Raw genomic sequence first — 6000 nt, 5'->3', positions numbered from 1 at the left:
GAGCAGTGGCTCAGCAATCTGAACAGATGAGCAGATGGCTGGAATAAGTGAAGGGAACAATACCTTTGCTATCTTCCAGCCAAATACCTCTTAAACAATATGATGAACAGGTTATGCTATTATAATAAAGTGAAAATGAGATCAATTTCAATAATATGCAACTGTCCAATGAAATGCTTCCAAGAACACCTCTATTATTGTGGCTGAAAGGTGCCTCATCCAAAGTGATTGTGGGCCCACCTGAGTCAGAGCCTTGGAACTGTCCCAACTGGGTCTCTTCAGCACCCACTAATATATCCTGATTCCTATCAAGAAGAGAGAGAAGGAAGGAAGGAAGGAAGGAAGGAAGGAAGGAAGGAAGGAAGGAAGGAAGGAAGGAAGGGGGAGGGAGGGAGGAGGGAGGGAAGAAGGAAGAGAGGGAGATAGGGAGGGAGGAAAGAAGGAAGGAAAGAAGGAAGGGAGTGAGGGAAGGAGGGAGGGAGGGAGAAAGGGAATAAAAAAAGGACAATTCCATCCTGAAGTGTGCTTTTTTCCAGAATGGCAAGTTCAAATTTGGTCATGGACTTCTATGGATGCCTCAGATTTAGATGAATATTTAGAATTGGGAAGAGATTTATGATTATATAGGGGGCTAAACTTTTGGAAAAAATGAATTTGGGATAAATGACCCAACTATTATTATCATGTGAGCCGTGAAGATACAAGTGTAAGAAATGCTGGTGCTAGAGTAAAAGACAACAATTATATCACTTAATTATTAGGATAGGGTACCTGATTATTTTCTTGAGAAGGTAAATAAGCCTATAATAGAAATATTAGTGTTCTCTGCTACTCCGCTGATGAAGTGAATGGAAAAGCAGAACCATCCTCTGTATTTAGAGGTCCAAGTTCTGAGTCTGGATTCTCTCCAAATACGGAACTGCTGGGAAAGCTGACACATAGATTTCAGTCTCTTAAGAATGCCTCCAGAATGCCATAATAAGCCTGATTTGTGCTTCATTTACTGTTAGCAAGTCAATTTTTTATTTAAAAAAAAAGAAAAGGAAAAGAAAGATGCTTGCTTTATTGAGAGCAGTGAGATAAATATAAGCTTACCCATAAAAGAGAAAGTAGGAGAATTAAGAATTAGAACATATTGTAAAAGCAAATCACTCAAATCTCGGTGGGACTATCTAACAGAAAGACAAACATCCCCACATTCAATAAAAGCCTTAAGGGAATTGGTCCTGGGAACTAACTGATGTTCTCCAATCCCAAGACATCAATAAGTAGCCACATTGGTCAGTGAACTGTTTTAAATGGCAGGCAAGGATATAATCCATTTTAAAAATGGCTGGATAAGAGCAGAACCGGCACATCCTTCCCACCTTGCCAAGACCACGAGTTGCCCCCACCACGAGTGGCTCTCCAGCATGGCCATGGCCCCAGAGGCACACGGATCTAATTTGGAACCCAGCAGCTTTTGGCAGAAATGTGAATGGACTATGCATTAAGCTATGGCACTGTGCCCCTCCCCCCCAGGAAGGAAAGGTGTCTGTCTCTTCTGCCTTTTTCCCCACCGTGGCATGGTGGCCACCGCCTCAGAGCCTATTGGACATCCAGGTATGAACCAGTGGTGATGGGGCAACTGCGGCCTCATGGGATGGGGGGCAGGACCGGCACATCCTTCCCACCCTGCCAAGACCACGAGTTACCCCCCACGAGCAGTTCTCCAGCACGGCCATGGACCCAGAGTCACACAAACCAATCTCAGAACTATGAGGCTTTTGGCAGAAATCCCTCCAGACTTATTTTGTAAAATATCAGAAATCCAAGATCGGTGGCCGCGTGACATCATATGCTCTTCATAACCAGCAATAGAAAACAAATTATTTCACAATACCTTTTCAGCAGGTCTGATTGTTGGGGGAAAATTCCAAATAATAATGGTGCATCTTTTGTCAAAATAATGAATGTACTCAAAGTAGAGAGAGCGTTAACTGGAAATCATCTGCCTCACAGGCAGGGGGAGGGGTGGGATGGGGGGTATATTGGGGTTCTTGGTGGTGGAAAATATGCACTGGTGAAGGGATGGGTGTTTGATCATTGTATGACTGAGACTTAAACCTGAAAGCTTTGTAACTTTTCTCACAGTGATTCGATAAATAAATAATTTAAAAAATGGCTGGATAAGACAGAGTGTGTTGGCTCTCTTATCTATGAAACAAGGACAAGTCATCCTGACATACAAATAATAAGAATGGAAACAAAATTATAATATCCAATAAATATTACTGATATTAGAAAAATTATTCATCTCTTTATTTAATAAAATCCCTAGCATTGTGCTGGGCACTTGCATGCGCCATGGAGATACAAGTGTAAGAAATGCTAGTGCTGGAGTAAAAGACAAAAATGGTAACATTTTATTTGGAGCTTTGCTACACAAATGTAAGGGGAGTGGGTAGAAATAGCATCAACAGGATCATAGCTGATTGGACAACAAGTGTACACCTCAGATGAAGTAGGCCAACTAGATTTTTTCACCCTTAAGTTAAACAAAAAACCAGTTGTCTCTGGGTCCAAAAATACCTTCACTGCATGTTTTGTAGATGCCAATAAATATAATTTAGAAGAATTAGAATTATATTTAGAATTCTTAGAATTCCAGGGTTACACAGCTGAATGATTTCCACGCAGCTTTAGATGCTTAACACATATGTAACCAGTTTAAGCGATATGAAGACATGGATCCAATGACCCCAATCATGAAGAAGAAAGAGCAGTGAGAAGAGTGGGAAATGGGGGCATTAGGGTCTCTACAAACCTAGTACGTGGCACATATCAGTGCACATTTGGTCTTCCAGCTCTTGTTGAAACCCAAGGCTCAAGGGATCGAAACCAAAATAAACAAGTAGAATTGAAATAGAACTTCAGCTGGCAAAACAGCCATCTCTAAATAGAATCTGATATCTACAAGCATGTGTAACAGTCCAGTGCCTCAGTGGAAGCTTGCACTCAAGTGTGCTTGTCAGGGCAGTGCCAGGGAGCCTCCATGCCACACGGCCTCACACTCTATGATAAACATGCCCATTACTTGGGCTAGGGTGATGTGCCTTCCAGATCCAGCTCTTTCTTGTCCTTTTTCTCATACAGGATCAACACTGACAAAGCACTTTTGTGAAGGTTGGATAAACCTGAACGAGACTAGCCCCCTCCCATCTCCCCCAGAACCCTGCCCCCCAACCCAAACACACACACTCCTACATCCAGAGCAAGACTTCTTTACTTGCAATCCATGGAGAGAATTCAGGGGTCACACACTTGGATAGCGAAATGGGGTGTGTGTGTGTGTGTGTGTGTGTGTGTGTGTGTGTGTGTGTGTGTGTGTGCGTGAATCAACCTCTAACTAGCTTTTCCTTCTATCTAAATGTGGGTAACAATCCCTAACTTCACCAGGTGGAACCAGGTGGTTTCTTATCTCCACTGTGGCAGGCAACTCCAAGATAGTGTAATGGGCACTTTGAAGTTAAGACCTGCCTCCATATCACTCTTTATCTTACAGTGAAGTACATGCAATCAAATGTCACTTAATGATGAACCCCATATATGACTGTGACCCCGCCATAGGTTGTAAAATGTGAATTCACAAAATAAAATGTGGGGGCTGCTGCAGCAACATGTACATTCTGTGGCCCAGAGAAGGAGGGTGGGTTGGGCGGAGGACTGTCCAACCTGATGGTGAAAATGGGCCGTATAATGCAGAGCTGCTAGCATACTTATAGAACATCTGAAGGAGCTTGAGGTAAGGACATAGGTGTGATTGATCATTTACATAGATAAACATTTGGCAGAGAAAATTCTCTTGGGGAGATTAACTCAAGGAGACACTCTGTCTCCTAGGGACATCTACATTGCTTTTATCTTTCCCTCTAGTTGTATATGTAATCAATACTTGCAGTTGTTTGGATAAACACAGTAAGAGAAAAGGATCCCAAAACTTAGTTCCTGGGCTCTGAGAGCAAGCAAGACTTTTCAACACTTAGTTCTCTGGGTTCTAAGAGCAAGCAAAGCTTTTACTATAAATCCCAGACTAAGTCCTCAGACCAGTTCACTTTGTTCTTCCCCACGGGGGTCCTGTCTCTTAAGTCATAACAGCTTGTGTCAACATCATGCATTTATGCTTTCTAAAATGTCCCATTTTTATGCTAGGGTAACTTTGTCACTCACCCATAGTACATCCCAGTCCCACAGTGGGACCTCTCTTTTGGGGTGTTAGGAACTATAGTAACTGAAACATGAGTCAAATAATTATGACCAAGCTTTTATGCCCAGGAATAGATATATTTCAGAATCAATCAACTCCCCAATATTAAGAGCATAGCATTAATGGTCTTTCTGTGTTTAACCAAAGAACATTGCGCTATAATAAACTATAAAAAGGCTGTAGGGGAAATAGAAAAGCAGGTACAAATACACTTCAAATGCAAAACAGTACAAATACAAAGTTCAGAATGGCCAGAAAGTTTTGGCTATAAGTAATCAAGACTGACTTGGGGAACTGAGACAAGGAGAGGTAAAATACAATGGAAAGTTTAAAGATAATCTTTAACTAAATTAGGAATACTAGCAAGAGCATGGTAAGCTTCTCTGGGAGGAGGAAAAAGGGCAATTCACTGATGACGCCTAAAACTCTTAGGGTTAATATCCAACAGTAACATATGACTTAGGTTTTATTATACCCCACGAGTTTTTCACAATGATAAAATTGCCTAAAGACACAAGGCCTTTAAGTGACACATGAATGTATTACTTCTGTCACTTTTTTTAACATTTGGATAGCTGCATTTCACTATAAGTGGTGTGTGCACACATATGTGTGCTTTGCAGTTGCAGTGCTAGAGATTGAACCCAAGTTTCACATGCTTTTCCACTGAGCCACATTCCTAGCTCTTTCATAATCTTCGCGATTATGAAAGAAGTGGGTTCTTTCATAATCTTCGCCATTTTACCTTATGCATTTTACAACTCTTTCTGTCATGTGCAACACACATGATCACTGATCTGGGTCGATGGTAAACGTTTCTCACAAAGGCATATCCCTTCTATCCTCTGTGCTGGTGTTCACTCAGGTCCCCTGGCAGAAACACCTTCTTCATCTTTCTGTGCCCAATTAATTGTTCTTTGCCTTCCCAAATCTGATTTCGAAACAGCATCCCTGAACTATAACATGCCCATAGCTTCATGGTGATAGAGTTCAGTGTTTACCTTTGAGGCTAACTCCACTCATTAACAAACTCTTCAGGGTAAATGAAGATTGTCTAGTGCAAATAAAGTCATGATAGCTTACTCTTTATTTTTTGAGGTAGCAACGGTTTGCAAAACTGTGAATGTTTAATTTTTAGGGGTACCATGTAACCACACAATATCTGTCACCAAAAAAACCCAAATCCTTCCACCACAATCCTTTTGACCCTCTGTGCCCTTTCAACTACTCCCCACCCCAGTTTATCACCTCACTTCTGTACTCAGCATCTAAGCATTCATTTTCACTGGACATTGCCTATTTTGTTTTGTTTTGTTTCTTTATATGCCACTTAAGAGTGAGATCATCCAGTGTTTATCTTTCTCCTGATTTATTTTGCTTAGCATCACACCCTCTGGTTCCATTCATGTTATTTCACAGACAATATTTCATCTTATCTTAGAGCTGAGTCATATTTCATTATTTATAGACCATATCCTATCCACTCATGTGTCACTGGGCACGGGAATGGTTTCCAGATGTTGACCTGTAAAGAGCACTGCAATGAGTGTAAGCAAGTGTTTTTGAGTTAGCGTTTTTGTGCTCTTGGGATAGATGTCTAAGAGGAGAGTTGCTGCATCATATGGCAGTCCTACTAATGAGTTTTTGGAAATTCCCATACCGTTCTCCACAGGGGCTGAACCTATTCACATTTCCACCAACAGTGAGCTAACAGTTGCATGAAAGTTTTTTAAGAAAGGCAATGGGCTGCACCT

The sequence above is a fragment of the Sorex fumeus genome, unplaced genomic scaffold, assembly GCF_029834395.1.
Source record: "Sorex fumeus unplaced genomic scaffold, SorFum_2.1 ptg000002l, whole genome shotgun sequence".
Classification (NCBI taxonomy): Eukaryota; Metazoa; Chordata; class Mammalia; order Eulipotyphla; family Soricidae; genus Sorex; species Sorex fumeus.
This window is presented reverse-complemented; position numbering follows the sequence as displayed.